Source organism: Hemiscyllium ocellatum, unplaced genomic scaffold, assembly GCF_020745735.1.
Source record: "Hemiscyllium ocellatum isolate sHemOce1 unplaced genomic scaffold, sHemOce1.pat.X.cur. scaffold_424_pat_ctg1, whole genome shotgun sequence".
Lineage (NCBI taxonomy): Eukaryota > Metazoa > Chordata > Chondrichthyes > Orectolobiformes > Hemiscylliidae > Hemiscyllium > Hemiscyllium ocellatum.
In genome coordinates, this window is record NW_026869034.1 from 369,051 (window position 1) to 392,819 (window position 23,769).

The following is a 23,769-nucleotide window of genomic DNA, read 5'->3' on the forward strand; positions in this document are numbered from 1 at the left end:
GTGAGAGACGTGCAAACCTTATTTTTAAATGAACAAACCCCAATATTTTCAAAACATTTCAATCTATTGGTCAAAATGAACAGGTGAATGGAAAAATAAAAACAAGTTTCTGACAATTCATAAACCGAACAAATACAAGTTCACTTTGATAAAAGGACAGAGTAATATTGAGATGAATCACAACATTTAGTTACAAAGTAGGTAACCAGCTGACTGACATGTAATTAGTGGTTGCATTTGTTAGTTTACTGAAGAAGATATCAACTTTATTTCAAATTTATAGCATGAGAGAATAATGTTTAATGTGTTTCAATTGTTTGGACTTGCCTCTTTGTAACAAAAAAAGATCGATCACATTACTTAGACATCGTTATCTTTAATTCTGCAACATTTTCAAATATTCTCCAGGAACTTATAAGTAACATAATTAGATACAGGTATCCCCACTATCCGAAAGTAGAGCGTTATTATGAAACCTTACAGAAGCTGAAAAGGGGCAAATCGAAGAAGTATTAATTTAAATGGGAAACATCTCCCCTTTTTTTCGTAAAAGTGAAAATCCTCTTCAGATTTCTTTCAGTTAGAGAAAACAGGTACAGATGTAAGTCTTTTGTAAAAGCAAAGTGACTAAAGTGAAGTTTCCAACAATATTTCTTGTTAACCTGACACAAATAAGTATCAGAATTTGTGATTATTGATGTAATAGATAAAAGCAGATCTCATGTTGAATTGAAAAGCAGTTCAGTCTGTGCTTAGGTGCTCTCTAATCACCATTCATATAGCTCTTGATATATTTCTGGTGAAGGTGTGATTTGAAACTTTCCCTCGAGTCCAGTAATATAGACACTGCCACAGCTCCACAAGCTCCTTTCATAATGTTCCCACCCAGGACGGGCAGGACTGCAACATTATGTTTAATGTGGTTATTCAAATCAAAACTAATCAGCTGTTTATTGCAGTATTCGAATGGGAATTAATTAGGTAGTTTCTGTGTGTAATGGACTGGAGGTTCAACAATATTTTACAATAACAACACAATGGTGGTCTTAAATAAACAGCAATCTCATGACAATTCTTTGAAAGACAAATTGATAAAACTGCATGATCATTGTACTTTGATTTAAAAATGCAATTTCCCTTCCTTTCAAGAATGTACAACTTCCACAAATTCAAAATGAACCATCATCGATAAAGAAAGGAACAAACAGATGTTAATTCTATTTTCTGTACATAAACATGCGATGAATTTTAAGTAAGTTATATATATATATGTAAAAAGAAAGCTCTTATTGTGCTTCGAAATACAATAAATGTTAGCGTGAAATGAAATATACTCAAATCAATTCAACTGTGTTTTCTCAGTTAAAATACCGTTCAATATTCAAAGTAATCGAGTGATTGTACGCTGCAATATCTTTACATTAATTCCGTGCTTAGATATAATTCCACATTTATACCCCATATAGTGAAGCAAACTTGTGCCAGGAGTCAGAGGGGATAGGGGAGGTCCTTAATGAGTACTTTGCTTCAGTATTCACGAGTGAGTGGGACCTTGTTCCTGTGAGGACAGCGTGAAACAGGCTGATATGGTCGAACAGGTCGATGCTAAGGCAGAGAATGTGCTGAGCATATTGAAAAATCACAGGGATAGATGTCCCCTGGGCCAGAAAGGATATAACTTAGGTTGTTATGGCAAGGGAGGCAAATGATTACTGTGTTTTGGCAATGATCTTTGCATCCTCACTGTCCACTGGAGTCATACCAGATGATTGGAGAGTGACAAACATTATTCCCTTATTCAAGAAAAGCAATTGAGATAATCCTGGGAATCATCGATGAGTCAGTCTTACATCAGTTGTGGGAAAATTATTGGAGAGGATTCTGAAAGACAGAATTTATGATTATTTGGAAAAGTATTGATTGATTAGAGATGGTCAGCATGGCTTTGTGAGTGGCAGGTTATACCTCACAAAACTTATTGAATTATTTGAGGATGTGACAAACACATTGATGAGGACAGAGTAGGGATGTGGTGTATATGGATTTTAGCAAGGTGTTTGATTAGGTTCCCCATGGTAGGCTCATTTAGAAAGTAATGAAGCATGGGATACAGGGAAACCTGCCTAGTCAGAAAATAAATTGGATGGCTCGTAGAAGACAGGGTGAGATTACATGGATAGTTTTCAGCTTGGAGCACGGTGACCAGTAGTATTCTGAAGGGATTAGTTCTGGGACCTCTGCTTTTTGTGATTTTTATAAATGACTTGGATGAGGAAGTAGAAGGGTGGGTTAGGAAGTTTGCCGATGACACGAGGGTTGGTGGAGTTGTCGATAGTGTGGAGGGCTTTTGTAGGTTGCTAGAGGACATTGGCAGAGCTGGGCTGAGAAGTGGCAGATGGAGTTCAACCTGGGAAAGTGTGAAGTTATTCATTTTGGAATTTCAAATTTGAGTGCATATTTTCGGATTAAATGCAGGATTCATGACAATGTGGAGGAACAGAGGGATCGTGGGGTGCACGTCCATACATCCCTCATGGCTGACATCCAAGGTAATAGGTTTATTGAGACGGTGTATGCTGTGCTGGCTTTCATTCGCAGGAAAATTGAGTTTAAGAGACACGAGGTTATGCTGCAGCTCTATGGATCCCTGGTGAGACTACACTTGGAATATTGTGTTCAGTTATGATCACCTCATTATACATAGAATGAGGAAGCTTTAGAAAAGGTGCAGATGAGATTTACCAAGATGCTGCCTGAACTAGAAGGCTTGTCTTATGAAAAAAAGGTTGAGGGAGCTGGGGCTTTGGTCATTGCAGTGAAAGAGGGTGAGAGTTTGCTTGATAGATTTTTATAAGATGATGAGAGGCATAGATAGAGTGGATAATGAAAGAGTTTTCCCCACAAAGTGGCATAATTTTAAGGTGAATGGGGGAAGTTGTGGGGAGATGTCAGAGATAGTTTCTTTATAGATAGTGGTGGGTGCGTGGAATGCACTGCCAGTGGTGGCAGTAGATTCAGATCCATCAGCGACTCTGAGCGACTCTTGGATAGGCACATGGATGATAGTAAATGAAGGGCGTGTTGGTTAGTTTGATCTTAGAGTAGGTTATTCAACTCAGATACATATGCTTCCTTTATGGTTCTGTGGGTGCTCACTCACTCCTTCCCTTCAGTTTTACATCAATTTCACACTGAATGTGAGGGTGGGAATGGATTTGCAAATATAAATACTCCAACCGAAACCCCTCACAGGTCAGGAACTGTTTTTGCTACTTTCATCACTCACAAGGAACAGGAAAATAAAGGTTCAGTCACAAATCTTACAGGAACATAGCGGTTATAATCACCAGGAAAGGCTGAACAGCTCAAAACGCTTTTCTCAAGAGGAGGCTCAGAGAAAACAAGTAGAAAGCTTTGTGTCTGTGTTTTCAGAGATTTGAGGTTGAAATCATTGGGTTGAAAGCATGCTTCATTGTCCCAGATCATCAAAGGTGCGATCTAAATGTGCATCTTGCTTACTATCTGTCTGAGTTAACAATCAGACGAACAGGTCAGTGTCTGTGTGATTTTCCAAATCCCTGATTGAATCTGTCTCCCCCAACAAACTCGGGTGCCTCACCACATTCTGTGTCACGGAGAAACTCTGCCATTACAATGAGAACTATCTTTGCTGTCACCTCTCCTCGGGATTCCGCCTAATCCCCACTTCCCTTCATTAAATCCCAGCTGCCTCTAGTCCACCCACATGGACATGTTGAAGAGCTTGACAGGAGATTGGATTGAAACCGAGAGTTCAATCGACACAATGAAAGAGGAAGAAGGAAATAAACGGTGATTGTGGATCCCAGCGGATACAGACTCCAGGATTAATCCTTGTCAGCATTCCTGCAGTAATATGAGACAGCACTCCATGATGAGAGTTAAACCCGGGTGGCAGGAGAGGGAGCCACTGAGCACTAGCAGGTTTAATTCAAACACAGGAGGTTTGTTGAGTCAGTAACAGTGTGTTCGATATGAGGGTGAAGTGAGCAGTGAGGGGAAATGTTGCCGAAAGCCGCAGATGGACAACTTTCATTGGAACAGGAGGAGGCCATTCAGCCCCTCGACTTTGCTCTGCCATTCAGGATGATCATAGCTGATGTGTGACCTAACGTACAATTTTTGAAACCCTTTAATTTCATCTATAAACTCCTCTGCAACAGGCAAGATGAGCATTGGAAAACTAAACATCTGCAAATGTTGGGAAATCAGAAATAAAAACAGAAATTGCTGGAAAAATTCAGGAGGTCTGGCAGCATCTGTGGAGAGTGAACCTTTCAGGACCAGTGACCGGTCAGGTGACCAGCTGCAGCTGACCATTCTGCCTGTTCTGGAACCCTCTCTGGTGTGGGAGGAATGAGATTGTCAATGACAACTGAGACAAACAGTAGGATGCACTCAATTAGAATTAGGAATTTACTTACCCCTCCCAATGGGACACTCACTGACACAGTCACACTGTGGAGAGGCTGTTCACCTGCCCCACATATGGGAAGGGATTTACTCGATCTCACAATCTGCTGAGGCACCAGAGATGGCACAGTGGGTTTAGACCCTTCACCTGTTCCATGTGTGAGAAGGGATTCATTCAAATCTCTCACCAGCAGAGACATCAGTGCATTCTCACTGGGGAGAGGCCATTCACCTGCTCAGTGTGTGGGAAAGCATTCACTCTGTCCTCTGACCTGCTTAAACACCAGCGAGCTCACTCTGGGGAAAGGTCATTCACTTGTTCCCAGTGTGTGGGGAGATTCACTCAAATGCAGCACCTGCGGAGTCCCCAGTGAGCCCACACAGGGGAGAGGACATTCAGATGCTGTGTGAGAGAAGGGATTCAGTGATTCATCCTGCCCACTGGGACCCCAGCGGGTTCACACTGGGTAGGAGCTGTTCACCTCTCTCTGTGACAAGGGATTTGCTGCATCTTCAACACGATTGAGAGACCAGTGAGTGCTCACAGGGAAGTGGTCATCCACCTGCTCCGCGTGGACTGCAGGACTCTGATTCTGATGTTACTATTCATCAGAGTCAGGAGCGGCCCTTGTACATGATGACACTGTTGCAGTATTGATGTTGTTGTTGTTAACCACATTAACTGGGCTGGTGTTGACTGAACTTACATTGCCACTGTCTAAACCTCAGGATGTCCCTCTGGGCAGGATGTCTCTACAAACAGCAATGGGACAATGAGCAGGGATCATCTGTTTTATTTTAAATTGTGATAATAGCACTCCTGCTTCACAGCACTAGTTACAAGGTTGGAGTCACCACATTCTCCCCATGATAGTGTGGGTCCCCTCCAGGTGCTCTGGTTTCCTCCCACAGTCCAAAGATGTGCAGGTTAGGTGGATCAGTCGTGCTACCTTGTCCACAGTATCCAGGATTGTGCAGACTAGGTGGACCAGCCATGGGAAATGCAGTGTTACAGTGATGGAGTGCTCTGGGTGTGATGTTCTTCGGATGGTCGGTGGGGTTTGATGGGCCAATGCTCTCCTTCCACACTGTCGGGATTCTATTCTATGATTGAGGATAAAGGCTACACAGCCGGGTGTCCTTGGAGAAGGAGCATGTGGTGTGTATCAATGCTCTTGATGCCTTTAGATAGAGGTGGGTTCCGCAGGGGATACAGTGCTTTATCTCCACCGCTGCCCCCTCCCCACAACTCTACTTTGATTTCGTCCTTTTCTCACTCTGTCACTTGTAATGGTTTGCTTGGCCCGTAATGGGCTTTGTTTGGAAATATTCAATTGGTTACACAAATGGTTTACTGCAGATGATTATATGTCTAGATTAGAGTGATGTTGGAAAATCACAGCAGGTCAGGAGCCGGAAAATCAACATTGTGGCAAAAGCCCTTTTCCAGCACCACTCTAATCTAGGCTCTGGTTTCCAGCATCTGCAGCCCTCACTTTTGCACTGCTGGTGATTATATGTTAATCAAAAGCAAAATGGTGTAATGATGATGTTGATGGTGGGAAGGTTGCTGTGATAATATTTCTGGTCAGAGAAATGGGGAAAAAGAACGCTTCACAGCTCACAGAATGAGAACTGAAAAGCAGTTAAATCAAACCAAAGGTTCAGACAGGGAGGGAATATTTCCCTGGAGCTTGAGTAGCTGGAAAGTGGTGGTGTCCAGGAATAGACAGGATTTTGTTTTACAGAGGTTGAAAGTTTTAAAACTGTTATATTCAGACAAATTATTTTCTTTAATTTTATTTGCTGTTCAAAAAACTTTCACAACATTTTAAAACCAAAATTTATCTTTAACACAAGGTTTGTAAATGTTAAATAAAATCCATCAAACCATCGCTCACTAAAACCTGTTGTGGAAGTGCAATCTCTTGGAGAATCCCTGCGCACTCCTTCCTTCCCGGGCTCCATGGCTATATACATACCTGGGAGATAGCAGCAGGAGGCCATTCGGCCTTTCAATCCTGCTCCACCATTCAATGGGAAACAGCTGACCATCCAGCTCAGTCTCCTGTTTCTGCTGTGTTCCAATCCCCTTTCATGACTCTACCTCAAGAACTATATCTAAGTCCTCCTTTGGTTTTACTGCCTTTTGTTCCAGTGACGTTGTGGTGTTACTGTGTGGGTGTAGGCAGGGGTAATGTGATGGTGCTGCCTCCTGGAGGATACACTCAGCATCCCTCATCATCCTGCAGTAACATCAACTGGGTTTCAGCAACTAGAGATAGAAACCATTTCCAGGATATGGGCATCACTGGCTCAGCCAGCATTTATTCCCCATCTCTAGTTACCCTTGAGAAGATGGTAGTGAGCTGCTGTCTTGTACCATTCACAGTCCATTTGGTGCAGAGAGACCGACAATGCTGGGAGGGAGAGTGTTGCAGGATTTTGGTGGAGTGATTCTCTATCTTTGGTTCTTCAAATGCTGGTTAACTTAATCACAATCTGCACATGACTTTGAGATTTCAGTCTGCAAATCTTCACCATCTAGCACCCTGTATAAAGGAATATGTACAGATTAGAAATTCAGAACAGACAATTCTAGTTTCTCTGGAATATCTTTTACCCCTTTCTTCCCCCGAAGCTGTAACCCGCCAACCCACTTTCTCTCTCCCACCATTCTGACTCTGCTACCCCCTAATGTACACCCTCCCCATTCTCATGGAGTTACTGATAAACAGATCCATTCCACCACTTCCCGTCCCTGGTTAGACTACACCCTTTCTGGGTTCACTTCCTTTCCCTTCAGTTGCTGCAAGTCAATAATGTAACAGCAGAATGAAACAAAAGTAAACAGAAAGGGAGATGGCAGATCCTAGACAGAAGAGGAACCTTCAGTCTGGGAGAATGGGTCAGATCCTTCCTTGTTTCCCATTGGTCGATGCCCAGTGTTATGACGAGTTGAGGATGGCCTTTGGCCCCACATGGGTGTAATGACACTTTGACCTCCTGCCCCCCAACCGATATGTTCGTCCTCAAAGTATACTTACCCAAAGCACATGTTCCAAAACCCGCTCACATTCTGCACATGTAGCGTGCAGGGTTTCCCCACACACGTGCGGTCCCTGCCACAGGTACTGTGGGAGTTGTAGCCCCCATGAAGTCACTGGAGCCTGTCTCTGGAATGTGAATGAAAAGTATAGGCTGGAGGATGTTGTGTATAGGATCCCCATTCAGACAGACAGGACCTGTGGGCTGTCACTGGGTTTTACTGAGACACCTGCTTCCACAACCTGATTTTCTGATGTAAGGAATATAGATTCAGCCAACTGGGGCGTGGGAAGTGAATAGGAGGAGCAGATTTTAAGCAGAGGTGGTTCAATGGTTAGCATTGCTGACTCTCAGCGTCAGGGACCTGGATTTGATTCCAGCCTTCGGTGACTGTGTGGAGTTTACACGTTCTCCCCGTGTCTGTGCGAGTTTCCTCTGGCTGCTCCAGTTTCATCCCACAGTCCAAAGATGTGCAGGTTAAGTGGATCGGCTATGCTACATTGCCCACAGTATCCATGCATGTGCAGGTTAAACTGTTAACCATGGGAAATACAGGGAATGGGTGAGTCTGAATGGGATGCTCATTAGAGTATTGGTGTGGACTCCATGGATGATTATCTCGATGTGTTGTGAATCTGTGGAATTCCCTATTCAAAATGCGGTGGATGCCAGGACAATGAGCAGATTTAATGAAGAGATACAGATGTTGAATTTGCAATGAGATGAAGGGTGAGAGAGAGCAGGTGGGAAAACCCAGCTGAGACTGAGGTGAGCTCAATCATCACCGTATTAAATGGTGGGGCTGGTTCGAAGTGCTGCATTGCCTCTCCTGTGCCCAGTGCTCATCTTCTTACGGTAATAACTGGAAAGCTGCATCCAAAACTCACCACCTTCATCTTTTGGAAAAAGCAGGATAGTCAGGTGGATTAGCGTTCCAAACCTAGATAGTAAGGAAGCGTGTAGGAGATAATGATTTTGCAATTTTAAACTCAGGGGAGACAGTGATTTATGGTTTTAGACTGTGAGGACATTCATACCGTCCAGAATACTCTGTTGTGAATATCTATCCTGTACTTTAATACAAAGCCAAGGTCTTCGACAATGTAACACAAAACACCCAGGAAACATTGCCTCACCTCGTAATCTGATAAAAGACTTCTGATAAATCTGGTTGAACTTCGAACACAGCTGGAAAGCTGGAAGATTAAATCCAATCCCAAGATCGAGTGCTTAAACAAAGGAGACTACAATAGGATGAGGCAGGAGTTGGCTAATGTAGACTGGAAGCAAAGACTTTACCGTGGGAAAGTTGACAGACAACGGGGGAATTTTTCGAAGTGCTCAGCAAAAGTATATATCAGTGAAAAGGAAGGACTGTAGGAAAAAGGAGTAATCTGCCATGAGTGGCTCAGGAAATAAGGGAGTCTATCAAATTGAAATAGAAGGCATACAAATTGGCAAAGACCAAGGAGAAACTAGGAGATTAGAGAAACTTTAAAGATCAACAGAAAGCTAGATGGGATTGGGGGAGAAAAGTGATGAGTAGCTGTCCCCAGGGCCGGAATAGCAGTTTACACTGGTAAAGGGGAACCTATTGTGTGGGGAAATGTGGCCTCTCATTGTTGAAGCACTTAACTGTTACCATAGAGATAATCCTGATCATGTTACAAATCACAGCACACTCCAAAAGCTTGTACTTCCAAATAAACCTGTTGGACTATAACCTAGTGTTGTGTGATTTATAAGTTTGTCCACCCCATCCCAACACCAGCTCCTCCATATCTGAATCCTGATAGACATCCCCACTGAAACTGAAGTGCGTGTCAGATACTTGAGGGAGCCACAGGGGGTATGTTTTAACGGCAAAGTGCGAAACTGAACTAGACTTTCTAACTGACCGTTGCCGTGGAGATAATACTGAGAGACAGAATCTATTCAAAGTCCCAAACCACAAAAGGTATAAGAATGGGAGCTTTACACCAGACAGGTGGGGCTTTACCTGTTGCTGCCTGGTGGTGTTCTGCATGTACACTATCCAGGTAACTGCCATGTCTCATCAATAAAGACTCTAAGAAGACCTCTCAGAGTTCTGTGCCTAGTTATTCCTATCCAGCAGGGTTCAGGAATATGAGTACACAGCAGTCAGTCTTCACAGTGGAGGATACTAAGAACATGCCAGTAATTGATAAGGAAACTGAGGAAGGTGAGGACCTAGAAACAACCATTATCATGAAAGAGTTAGAGCTGGGCAAGCTAATGGAGCTAAAGGTAGATAAGTCTCCTTGCCCTGATGGAATACATCCCAGGATACCAACAGAGTTAGTGGGAGAAATAGCAGATGCACTTAGAGTCATAGCATCCTGCAGCAGAGACAGGCCCTTTGGCCCAAACTGGCCCATGCCGACCAGAATGTCCATCCACACTAACCCCATTTCCCTGCACTTGGCCCATCTGCTTCTGACCCTTTGCTATCCATGTATTTGTCCAAATGTCTTTTACCTGTTGTTAATGTACCCGCCTCAACCACTTCCACTGGCAGCTCATTCCATATCCATACCACCCTTTGTGTAAAACAGGTGTCTCACAGCTTCCCTTTTATTCTTTCCCCTCTAACCTCCAACTGATGCCCTCCAGTCCTGGATTCCCTGGGAAAAAGACTGAATGCATTCACCTTATCCATGCCCCTCATGGTCTTATACACTTCTAGAACAGTACCCACTCAGTTTCCTCTGCTCTAAACAAAACAATCCTCGCTTGTCCAACCTCTCCCTATAACTCAGACCCCTGAGCCCTGAGAACATCCTTTTTAAATTGTTCTGCACTTCTTACAGTTTAATAACTGAAACCTACACTGCATTCATCATATTTCCAGTGCTTCCCCACGGCACTGGAACCAACGTGACAACGCCAATGGATTACAATCCATGATCGAGAATGAACTCCTTTACAACAATCCAGTTTTCATAGTATTTGCCATGGTGCAGGTATCCTTGTGTCTTTCTGGTTGTATGGTTAATTAAAGACTTGTCCTTCTACAAAGAAAAGCTATGGCTTAATTGTTCCTGGGAAACATGCCATGATTTTTCAGACTTTCAAAAACAAATGAACTCACTCTCCACAGTCACCACCCTAACATGGACTTGGCTGTACCTCAGTATTTTTTTCCAGTCACACTGAGATTTGGAATATTCACCCACGGACAGAATACACACCTTTCCTTCCACATGAAAAGGCCAATGAATATTCAGATCGGCACGGATCAAGTAACTATCAGATCTGAACATGAAGTTCAATTTGAATTTCTCATCCACAAATCCACCCTTTCAGCACCCTACACCTGAGAAAACAACTCACCATATTAATACAGGATGGATCTTTATAAGACAATTATAGTATTAAATTGTAGTTTCATCTTTTCCAAAGTTTTAACTTTCAGTCTAACAATTTCTTTCATCTGTGAACTGAAATCCAAACCAATCCCCTCACTCCTTCCCTCCACACCCAGTTCTCACACTCTCTCTCCTCTCTTTGAATTCAGTTTCCTAGCTCTTGTCTGCGGACGAAGAACCAAATCAATGAGTCTGATTCTGAGTCCACCAGGGTGGGGTGGGGGGGGGGGGCGTTGTTGGTGAATCCTCTGACGACAACCACCCTGCATACACTGCTTCCTGCACACTCTGGCCGAAACCCGTCTTACTAAAATGAACCAAATTGGGACTCTAATTGCAGGCCCATCCTGGTCACTTTCCATAAAAACCCTGAATCTTCACAAAAGAGTTCTGATAACTTTCTGCAAAACGCTGCACCACTGATAGTCTGATCACAGTGTCGGGGGGGGGGGGGGGGGGGGGAAAGGGGCCATTCCCCTGGGTCCTGCTCCCAGAGGGAGGAAGCTGCCAAGTCCATACTGACCCTCCAAACAGTAACTTACGCAGACCCATTCCCCTACCCTATATTTACCCCTGACTAATGTAACTAATACTATAGGCAATTTAGAATGGCCAATTCACCTGTCCTGCACATCTTTGGATTGGGGGAGGAAACCCGCTCAGACACGGGAGAATGTACAAACTGCACACAGACAGTTGCCAGAGGCTGGAATCGAAACCGAGTACCTGATGCTGTGAGGCAGCAGGGCTAACCTTCCCGTCTTCTTCTCTATAGACGGGAAGGAGTGGGGCTGGAGAACTGGGGTAATGTGATTGCAAACAATGAATGAATGTGGAGGACACTGGGGGATGGACAGGTCAGTGAGGGACACGAGCAATGCAGCAGCAGAACGGGATCCTGGACAATCTGAGCAATGGGAGAGTCTGACAGGAGAGAAATTACAGGAAGGTTCTGTTTAGAGGCTGAGGCAGGGACAGCTGGGAGACAGTATGGCCTGGTGGCTTGGGCGGGTTTTCTAATCATCCTCTTCAAAGATGCTGTTCCTCAACTCTGAGCCCGATCCTCCTGGTCCAGAGGTAAAGACACTGCCACCATTTCCTGGTGGACAAGGGATACGGGGACTACCGTTCAAAAGGAACTCAACTGTGTTGGTAACATTAACAAGACTCAATACATAGTCACTGACAAAATGCTGGTGTACTTGAACTTCATCCCGAATATTAACACCTATAACTGGGTAACGCAGACCCCGATGTACAGAGTTAAATCCTGGATATTAATAACAGTTTTGTGCATGGGAAATCATGTCTCATGAATCTGACTCAGGTTTTTTGAAGAAGTAACAAAGAGGATTGATGAGGGCAGAGCATGGACATGATCTACATGGACTTCAGTCAGGCGTTTGACAAGGTTCCTCATGGGAGACTGGTCAGCAAGGTTAGATCGTATGGAGTACAGAACTGGCCCGAAGGTAGAAGGCAGAGGGTGCTTTTCAGGCTGGAGGCCTGTGACCAGTGGAGTGTCACAAGGATCGGTGCTGGATCCATTACGTTTCGCTATTTACATACATGATTTGGATGTGAACATAAGAGGTATTGTAAATAAGTGTGCGGATGATACCAAAATGGGAGGTGTGGTAGACAGGGAAAAAGATTACCTCAGAGTACAAGAGGATCTGGATCAGATGGGTAATGGGCTGAGGAGTTCAGTTTAGAAAAATGCGAGCTGCTGCATTTTGGAAAAACAAACTTTTGCAGGACTTACAGTTTACAGTAAGTTCCAGGGTAGTGCTGCTAAACAAAGAGTCCTTGGAGTGCAGGTTCATAGTTCCTTAAAAGTAGAGCAGCAAGTAGATAGAATAGTGAAGGTGGCAGTTGGTCTGCTTGCCTTTATTGGTCAGAGCATTGAGTATAGGGGTTGGGAGGTCATATTGCGGCTATACAGGACATTGATTCGGCAACTTTTGTAATATTCCATGCAATTCTGGTCTCCTTCCTATCAGATGGATGTTCTCAAACTTGAAAGGGGTCAGAAAAGAATTGTAGGATGTTGCCAGGGCTGGATAGGCTGTTTTCCCTGGAGCATCAGAGGCTGAACGGTGAGTGGAAAGAATTTTTTAAAATCAGGCCGGGCATGGATAGGGTAAATAGACAAGATATTTTCCCTGCGGAGGGGGGAGTACAGAACTAGGGGAATGGGAGGGGAGGGTAGACAGAGAGGGGGTGGATCGAGAGGGTTGGGACAGAAATGGGTGGGGGCAGAGAGGGGGGATAGAGAGGGGAGGCACAGAAATGGATGAGGGCAGAAAGCGGGATTAGAGGGGAGGGGAACAGACGGGGGCTACAGAGGGGGCGACCGACGGTTGGGGGGGGGGGGGGGGGAGACAGACGGAGGGGGAAAAGAGATGTGCGACCGACAGGGGGGCGACTGACAGAGGGGGGAAAGACCAACAGTTTGTGGGACAGACCAACAGGGGAGTGCGACCGACGAGGTGGGGGGGGCGCGACAAAGGACTGACCGCCGGGGGTGGGGGAGGGGAAACCAGACAGAGTGTGGGGAGACGGGGGGGAACAGAGAGGGGGAAGATGCAGAGTTATTTTATTGATCTACAACTCAACCCTGTTCCTGTTTTCTCCTCCTCGCATTAATTCCCTCTGAAGGGCTCAGAACAACTGCATAGTTCCTGGAAAGTGGGGTTTCAGGGAGATCAGGTGCTGAATGCGGCATTTGGGACACTGACCTTTAATTGAATGCACTGGTCAATAAATGGACTCTGGTTCGACTCCACTGTCTGTGTGGTGTTTGCACATTCTCCCTGTGTGTCTGGGTGGGCTTCCTCTTGGTGTTCTTAATTTCCTCCCACAAATCCAAAGACGTGCAGGTTAGCTGGATTAGCTTTGGGTAATGATAGGTTACAGAGTTAGGGTGGAATGCTGTTCCGATGGTTGGTATGGTCTCATGGGGCGAAAGGCCTGCTTCCACACTGTGGGGATTCTGTCACTGAGTACAGGGGTTAGGAGGTCACGTTGTGGCTGAGTAGAGCATTGGTCAGGCCAGTGTTAGAATACTGCATTCAATTGTAGTCTCCCTCATTTCAGAAAGATGTTACCAGAATAGGACTCAACTTCTCAAAGAAAAGTTCCTGGGAAGTGTTGACAAACAAACAGACCGTGCAGTGTGGGTTGATAGTTCCTTGAAAGTGGGGTTGAAGGTAGACAGGTCGGTGAAGGTGGTGTGCGGTATGCTAGCTGTTATTGGGCAGTGCAGTGAGGATAGGAGTTGGGAGATCATGTTTCGGTTGTACAGTTTATTGGCTCGGCCACTTTTGGAATCCCGAGACTGCTTTCAATTCCAGTCTCCCTGTTACAGAAAAGATGTTGGGAAACTTGCACGAGTTCAGAAAAGTTTACTAGGATGTTGCCAGTATTGGAACATTTGAACCATAGGGAGAGGCTGAATAGGCTGAGGCTATTTCTCTGCAGCACTGGACACTTTAGGTGGCTTTATCAAACTGTATAAAATTATAAGGAGCAATGATAGGGTGACTAGTCATGGTTTCTTTTTTCCCCCAGAGTCGGGGAGACCAAACAAATGTGAATCTTTTTCCCAAGGTGGAAATGACAAATCCTAAGGAGAGATGGCAAGTTTAAATGATATGAAAACCGAACCAACTGAAGATGCTGTAAACCAGGAAGAGAAACAGAATTTTCTGGAAAAGCTCAGCAGGTCTAGCAGGAGGTGTGAAAAGAAATTAGAGTTAATGTATCTGAGGAAGGATGACCAGACCCGAAACTTTAACTGATTTTTCTTCACAGATGCTGCATGACCTGCTGAGCATTTCAACATCAGTGCAAGTTTAAAGGGAGTGGTTTGGAGTATATACCTGAGAGGAACTTTATGAAGTTTATAAATTGAAGTGAGACCACATCTGGGATTAATGACAGAAGTTTTGGTCCCTTTATTTAAGGAAATACATCATTTCATCAGAGGCATTTCACAGAAACCTGACTGGGATGAACCCTGGTTCGCAGGGATTATCTTTTAAGAAAAGGCTGAAGTAGTTGGGACTCCACTCACTGGATTTGGGAAGAATGAGAGGTGATCTCATTGTAACATGTAGAATTCTTAAGGAATTTGACAGGTTAAATACCGAGAGGATGTTTCCCATCATGAGGGAGTCTGGAAGCAGATTTTGGGTCAGTCACGGAATCACGGATTCTGTTTTAGATTCGTCAAGTTTAAGGCAACACCAACACGGGTCAGGGGTTTCAGTAGCAATGGAGCTGGGGTGAGGTGGAGACAAGCAACATTTTAGAGATTGGAATTCCTGGTGTTTGTGATTGTGTAGATATCTGATCAGAAGGTCAACTTGGGGTTACAGATATGACAGTAATATTGTGAAGAGTATGGTTCTATCTCAGATAGTTCCCAGGGAGAGGAAGGGGGTTAGCAGTAAGGGAAAGGAATTTGTAATAGCAACTGAAGGCAATGAGTTTAACCACTACAATGTTTCATTGGGGGAAACTGCAGCCAATCGCGTAGTGGGAGTGTGATGAGCAGTTTGATAACTGAGTAATGGAGAGGGATGATGGGGAGGGAGAGCTGGGCATTGTCAGTGTACATGTGAAACCTAACACGGTGCTTTTGGACGATGTCACCTCCTGGCAGTATGTAGGTGAGAAACAGGAGGGACCAAGGAGAGATCCTGGAGGGACACCAAATACAAGGAATTCAGAAAGAAAAGGGAGAGTGGAGATGGAGGAGGTGTTTGCAACAATGGTGAGGTCAAATATTAGTTTGTAGCAGAATGGGAGAGAAGGACATAACCAGAAAAGAGAGACAGATAGAACAAGGAACAATATCTGTGACTTAGTGAGGGGGAGTGGTGAGGAGGAGGCGCAGCCTAACACCAAAAACACTATTTCTACATTAGTGACGTCACCCAACTCCACCCTAGTCTCAGCTCATTTACTGAAACACTCGTCCATCCCTGTGTTATCGCCAGACTTCGTTATCAAACACACTCTTTGCCAACCTCCCACATTCAACTTACATGCAATCTCAAGAGTATCTAAAACCCTACTGTCCAAGTGCTCACTTGTACCAAAATTTGTTGATCCATCAACAAGCAACAATTTAAAATTCTCACCCTTGATGAAATTCCTGGCTGTGAACATCCCTGTCTCCCTGCACCACACAACCTGTGAGACCCCGACAACTCATTTTCTTTCAGATTCCCAACGATATGTTTATTCATTGCTTCACCTGTCTGGCTGTTTCTACTGTTGCCAAGGCAACACTGTCTGGAATTCCCACCCTAACCCTCTCAGACCTGCTTTCCTCCTTTAAGGTATTCCTGAAAACCTGTTTATTTGGCAGTTCTTTTGATCACCTGACCTAATCTGTGGCTTTATGTCAGAAGCTCTCAATAGTATTTCTGTGGAATTATAAACTTAAAAAAAAACAAACTGTTGTTGATTTGCACATACATTGTCAACTCTTCACTGTCGCTGAGTGAATAAACTATAACAGCTCTTACCCAACCACATTGTGGGAGCACCTTCACCACACGAATTGCAGCTGTACAGGAAGTCAAACATCACCTTTTCCACAGGCAATGGGGCTTTGGCACTGATCACTGGGATCTGTGGAGGGAGAAACACACAGTTGATATTTCAGGGAGTGTAAAATGCATTATAGGGAGGGAAAATGGGGCAGAATTTGGATTTTCAAATGTGTGTTTTACAATGTGCACTATGTTCTGTAAAACCTCTCATTCCATACTGTGAAAATTTCCTTCTCTTTCTGGTCAATACGTCTTTCCTTTCCCCTGCCCTGCACCTTCACACATTTCCAATGCCTTGGCCACAACACACTGTGCTGTCAGTGAGGTTTACCACGTGGTTGAGTATCGTCCCGCCCCTCATTCACTCCGATTGGTTGAAGCAACAACTAGCACCTCTAGCCCCCGTTCGCCCATTAACATCAATAATCCGAGGCCCATTGTGGGCTGGAGCATGCTCAGTGCTTCCTGCTTTTGCTGCTGTTCATCAGGTATGAGAGAGAGAGGGCTCATCCCTGTTTCTCCTGATGTCAGACAGTAACAACAACTACCTGCATTGTATGGAGCCTTTCACATTGACAAATCTCCTAAAATGCTTCACGGGTGATGGAAACGTTGATTAAAGAGAACGATTTTTAGATACATCTTTAAGGTGGACAGAGGGGGTTAGGGAGGATATTCCAAAGGTGTGTGTACTCGGCAGCTCCAATTGTGGAGTGATATAGGTGGGCAACAGCTTACAATGGAGACTGTTAGGGGCTAACCATAGGTTAAGAACCCCATGTCGAAGCCCCCTACCCCACACACCAGGCCTTGGTCTCACAGCCTGTCATTACACACTACCTATGGTTAGCCACAGCTAATCACCCTCCCCCAGCCAGATCGTTATCCACTCCTTTATCCAACCGCTCTTCTCACTCTATCCCCACCTATCCTTTACTCCTTATATCCTCCCCCCACACTATCTTCTGCAAATAAACTGACTTTTTTTCCTCAGTAACATCTGTCCTGTGGAAGGGACACCGGATCTTAAACTTTAACTCTGATTTCTCATCACAGATGCTGCCAGACCTGCTGAGATTTTCCAGACCCTCCGGGTTGTTAGTTCTGTTTTACATCTTCCGCAGTTCTTTTGGTTTTAATTTACTGGGAGTTTGTAATTCAGGTCCTACAGCCTCTGTCCCAGTCTCTGCTGTGTCTCCCACCCCCACCCAGTGACACTGCACCTGCACAGCTCATGGACAGGTGTCGGCTTGCTGGCCACACCCCTGATTCACTCCCATTGGCTGCAGGGGAACACAGACTCTCCTCCTATTGGTCTGGAGCTGCCGTCAATCAGCCGGGCACCATTGCCATGAGAGTGGTTGACTCCTCCCTCTCTCTGCCCTGGGATGAGCTTCATCATTCACAGTGAATAGAGCAGTATCACAGAACACAGGGGCTGGGGGCTATTCAGCCCATTGGGGCTGTACTCTCTCTCTCTGGAGATGCTGCAAATCTGTCCCAAGTCCCCTCCCATGAGCCCATAGCCTCCCAAATCTTTCCTTAAAAAGTAAAATTCCAAGTCTGTTTCAGAATACCTGCTGAATCTGTGTCGTTCAGATTGTTCCAGATGCTCAGAACTTACTGAGTAAAATAGCGTTCACATTTTCACCTTGTATTATTTGCCAATTACTTGAAAATAGTTACTAAAAATTGTGACAGTGTTAACAATTCCTCTCTCTCTCTGTAAATTCAAGACCTTGCAACCAAATCTGCACAAGATCGAAATCACTGCTTCACCCTCTCAGCTCCAAGGATAATTATCTGTGCTTCAGCTAGCTCTGCACAAAAGAGAGGAATGCATCTTAATTTATTAACATCAAAGAAACAGACCTTCCGTCCAATTCGTCCGTGCCAACGAGGAATCCTAAACTAATGGATTCCCATTTACCAGCTATTAGTCTGTATCCATCAAAACCCTTCCTATTCATGTACCCAATTGGAAGCCTTTTAAAAGTTGTGATTTTTATCAGCCTTCACTACTTCATCTGGTAGCCCCTCCCATACACACACCACACTCAGCTTGAAAACGTTGCCACTTAGATCCCTTTTAAATCTTTGCCCTCTCAACTTAAATCCATGTGCTCTAGTTTTGGACCCACCTAACCTGAGGAAATAGGACGCCAGCTGCTCACCTTATCCACGCCCCTCGTGATTTTATAAATCTCCATGGAGACACCTCTCAGTCTTTGACTCTCCAGAGAAAATAGCCCCAGCCTATTCAGTCCCTCCCTGTCGCCCAAATCCTCCAATCCTGGCAACGTTTTTGTTAATCTTGTCCAAACCTTTTCAAGTTTCACAACATCCTTCCCAGAACAGGGAAATTCAAACTGAAAACAGAATTCCAGAAGTGGCTTAACCAACGTCCTGTCCAGCCACAATATGACATCCCAGCTTCTGTATTCAATGCATTGACCAATAACGGAGACCGTTAATGGAGTCCCATTTGCCAGCGGTTCACCCTTATCCCTCTAAAACCTCCCTCTTCATGTACCCAATCAGATGCCTGATTCCAAGAACAGCGAGATTGGAACTGAAAACAGAATTCCAGAAGACCTATAATCAGTGCCCTGTCCAGCCACAATATGACATCACAACAGCTGCATTCAATGCACTGACCAATAACGGGGAGCGTACCAAATGCTGCATTCACTACCCCGCCTCCCTGTGACTCTATTTTCAAGGAACTATGAACCTGCACTCCAAGGTCCCTTTGTTCAGCAACGCCCCTCAGGACTTTACCATTAAGTGTATAAGTCCTGCTCTGATTTGCCTTTTCAAAATACAACAGCTCACATTTATCTAAATTGAACTCCGTCTGCCATTCTTTGCTCCAATGGCCCATCTGGTCAAGATCCTGTTGTATTCTGAGCTAACCTTCTTCACTGTCCATGACACCTCCAATTTTGGTGTCTTCTGTAAACCTACTGACCATACCTCATATATTCACATCCAAGTCATTTATTTAAGGGCCCAATATCCATCCTTGCAGCACATTGCTGCTCACAGACCTCCGGTCCGCAAAGCAACCCTCCATCATCCTCTGTCTCCTACTTTCAAGGCAGTTTTGTAATGGCTTGCTCTCCCTGCATTCCATGTGATCTAACCCTGCTAACCAGTCTGCTTTGTGGAACCTTGTTGAATGTCCATATCAACAGCATTCACCGCCTTCCTTATTCAATTTTTTCGTCACTTCAAAATACTCACTCAAGTTAGTGAGACCCAATTGTGCATGTACAAAGCCACATTGACTCTACCTGATCATTTCTGTCCAGCTGCGCCTTCCTTGTTCGGTCCACACCCTCCCACCAACCCACGCTCCACACCCTTGACCCTCCCTTACCACCATGGGAGATGTAAAACATGCGGCCACACCTCCCTCTGACCTCTGTCCAAGACCCCAAAATGATCTTTTCACATCAGGCAGAGATTTGCCTGCACATCCCAAAACCTCATCTTCTGAATATGGGAATTTAACATGGTTCATCCAACTAACCTACACATCTTTGGACTGTGGGAGCAAACTGGAACACCCGAAGGAAATCCTCACAGAAACTGGGGAGAATGTGTCAACTCCAACACAGACAGTTGCCCGAGGCTGGAATCAAACCCAGGTCCCTGGTGCTGAGGAAGCAGCATTAACCACTGAGCCACAATACTGTGGGATCTTTGATGCTGATGAGCTGCCCCACTGATACCTCAGTCACTCACCCTGCCTCATTTCCTAAGAGGCAGTGATGATGGAGTGAAATTAGACAGTTAATTCAGAGACCCAGATAACGTTCTGGGGACAAGGGTTTGAATCCCATCACGGCAGATTTTGGAACGTGAATTCAATAAATATCTGGAAAAAATAATCTAGTCATGACAGGAATCCATTGTCAATTGTTGGAAAAACCAATGTGGCTCACTCATGACCTTTAGGGAAGGAAAATGCCATCCTTACCTGGTCTGGTCTGCATGGGACTCCAGACCTATAGCAACGCAGTTGACTCTTAACTGCCCTCTGGGTAAACGCAGCAATAAATGCTGGCCGAGCCAGTGACAGCCTCATCCTGTGAATGAATAAAGAAAACAGGTCAGGTTTTGTTCCTTCTCTCGTAGGTACATCCTACAAACTCAATCAGAAACGTTCTCGTACACACTGAACAAATACCTTTCCATCCAAGCCCTTAACACTACAGCACTCTGAGGCTATGTTGGTAAAGTTAAAACCACTTATCATTGCATCCATATTATTCTTACAGATATCTGAGGTCTCCTGGTAAAATTGTGTCTCAATTCCCTGCTGACTATTGGGAGAGGGTCTATAACACAATCCCAGTAAGATGGTCATCCCTTTCTTATTTCTCAGTACCACCCAAATAACTTGCCTGGATGTACTCCCAGGAATATCCTCCCGAAGCCCAGCCATAATGTCATACTTAATCAAAAACACCTCTCCCACTGCGCTGTTGGTCCCTTTCTATCCTTACTATAGCATCTATACCCTGGAACATTAAGCTGCTAGTCCTATCCATCCCTGAGTGATGCCTCTGTAATTGCTGTAATATCCCAGTCACATGTTCAAAACCATACCCTGAGCTCATCTGCCTTCCCCGTCAGGTCTCTTGCATTGAAATAAATGCAGTGCAACTGCTCCGTCGCACCTCATTCTGTGACTTGCTCTTGCCTGCCTTGACAGTCTGACCGTGAACAGTACCAGCCTCAGACTCACCTCTTTTCTCACTATCTCTTTAGGTTTACCCCGACTCCCTCACTGGTTTAATGCCTCCCAAGTGGCACTAGCAAATCTCCCTGCTCATCAGGACCCCATGCTTTCCCCTTCCTATGCCATTGGTACCAATGTACAATGTCCTCCCACTGGTTATTCTCCCTTTGAGAATATTCTGCTCCCTCTGTGAGACACTGGCACCAGGGCAGCACCACCCCATTCTGATGTCTCACTGTCAGCTGCAGAAATGGCAGACTGTGCCCCTGACTAGAGAGTCCCCTATCACCATCGATCGTGTGGAACTGGATATACCTCACATTATGTTAGAAGCCAGTCTCAGTACCAGTAACTTGGCTGTCAGTGCTGCATTCCCCTGAAAGTCTATTACCACCTACATTTTTCAAAACCGTGTACTTGTCTGAGATGGGGATAGCCAGTGGAGACTCCTGCAGTACCTACCTACCCCTCCTAGCTTTCCTGGAGGTAACCCATCTACCTGACTGTATCTGCAGTATCTTGCAATCCTGAGACGGCCACATATCACACCCCCCGGCTCCTGTTAACTCCTCACTGCCTTTAATCACTCCTCCACCAATCCATGCGATCCAATAGGATTTGCAATCACACTTCCTGCAGACAAATCATCAGGATCATTGAGACTCTCCCTAATCTCCCACATCCGACAGGAACAGCACACCACTCTACAACAGGCCATCTCTCCACCTTAACAACCTACAGACCATGACAAAGACACAGTCTTACTTCTCAAAAAATACTGCCCGAGATTAGCAATGCTTACATTTCATATCTTAAACATTTAATCAAGAGACCCAAAGACATTAAAAAGAAATCCTCACCTTACTCACTACTGTAGATTTAATAAAATAAAACTGACTAAGATTGATGTTTGAAGAGACTGAAACTCACTGAGCTGAACCCCGGCTCTGAGTACTTCCAAGGGTGAGGTCTCTCTGAGGGCAGCTGTGAAATGTCACTGTTTCTCTTCTCTGCCCACTCCATTTCTAGAGAGGTTTTTAACTTCACAGCAAGTCAGCTCGGAGAGGTCACTGCTTGGTTTTATTCACTGGGGGTTGCCTTTGCTGCCCAGACCAGTATTTATTGGCCACCTTTACTTGTCTTGGAGAAAGTGGTGGTTAACCACCTCCCTGAAATGCTGCAGTCCATGTACACCACAGTGATGTTTGGACTGTAACCCCCTCCGGCTTCATCACCCTCCCTGTCTCCGTAATCCCCCTCCGGCCCCACCACCCTCCCTGTCTCCGTAATCCCCCTCCGGCCCCACCACCCTCCCTGTCTCCGTAATCCCCCTCCGGCCTCACCACCCTCCCTGTCTCCGTAATCCCCCTCCGGCCTCACCACCCCCCTGTCTCCGTAATCCCCCTCCGGCCTCACCACCCTCCCTGTCTCCGTAATCCCCCTCCGGCCTCACCACCCTCCCTGTCTCCGTAATCCCCCCCCGGCCTCACCACCCTCCCTGTCTCCGTAATCCCCCTCCGGCCTCACCACCCCCCTGTCTCCGTAATCCCCCTCGGCTTCAGAAATTATATGTCCGTGGCATCAGATTTTTATTTAGATTCATTTTTGTTTAATAAACACCCCTCCCCCCCAAAAAAAGTGAAATATTTCACTCCCAAACAAATTTCTGTTGATTAACCTTTTGGAGAGGCCGACACATGGACGTTGCACATTGTTCACGTAGAATGATGGAACTTTCTTTAAACATTGCTAAAAAGGGGAGGCAATGGCTTAATGGTATTCCTGCCAGATGAGTGACATGTGCAATGTTCCGAGGATTAGGGTTAGAATCCCAACATGGCTGTGCGGACATCAGAATCCAATACAATCTGGAGTGAAAAGGCAAATGATGACCATGAAACCATTGTCGATTGTCAGAAAACCCATCTGGTTCACTCATGTCCTGTAGGGAAGGAAACGGTCATCCTCACCTGGTCTGGCCTACATGTGACTCCAGACCCACAGCAATGTGGTTAGCTCTCAACTGCCCTCAGGAAAAATACATTAAACACTGTTAACAAATACTCCGCAGGAATCATTGAAAAACTGTCTGTTCCCTGAACTAAAACTGAGTTTCAGCTTCACCTTCTCCCTGTCTCCCCTCGCCCTGTTTACACCCAACTCCAAAACACTCTCATTGAGCCAAGCAGCCCTCACAGTGCAGCCCTGTCATTTTCATTGCCTGCTCACACCTACACTGCCCTCAGCCTCCTGTACTGTTCCAATGCATCTAATGGGAGCTCAGGGACAGCATCTCATCTTTCAATGCAGCCCTTTGTAACCCCAGAGTCAACATGGACCTCAGCAGTTTCTGAATGAACAGACCGTTGTCAGAATCTGGAACGTTCCACCTGAAATGGTGCTGGAATTCGAGTCCAAAAGGACTTTTGATGGGAAGTTTGCAGTTAATTGAAAATATGAAGTTTACAGGTTAACATCATGAAGTGAGTGATTGTAAGATCTCTCAGATTTAGACCCAAAGAGACCAGGTGCAATTTGGATAAATCTGTGCTCCCTCTCAGGC

At 45.1% G+C, this 23,769-nt stretch overlaps 1 long non-coding RNA gene across 1 annotated transcript; it reads right to left on the reverse strand.

Moving 5' to 3' along the window:
- Positions 1 to 6,261: 6,261 nt before the first annotated feature.
- Positions 6,262 to 23,070, reverse strand: LOC132813656 (uncharacterized). The gene is made up of 5 exons (XR_009644120.1): positions 22,885 to 23,070; positions 20,442 to 20,550; positions 16,430 to 16,535; positions 7,500 to 7,628; positions 6,262 to 7,004 (listed from the first exon to the last, which is right to left on the reverse strand). It is a non-coding gene; the product is annotated as an uncharacterized LOC132813656 (long non-coding RNA).
- Between the last annotated feature and the right edge of the window lie 699 nt (positions 23,071 to 23,769).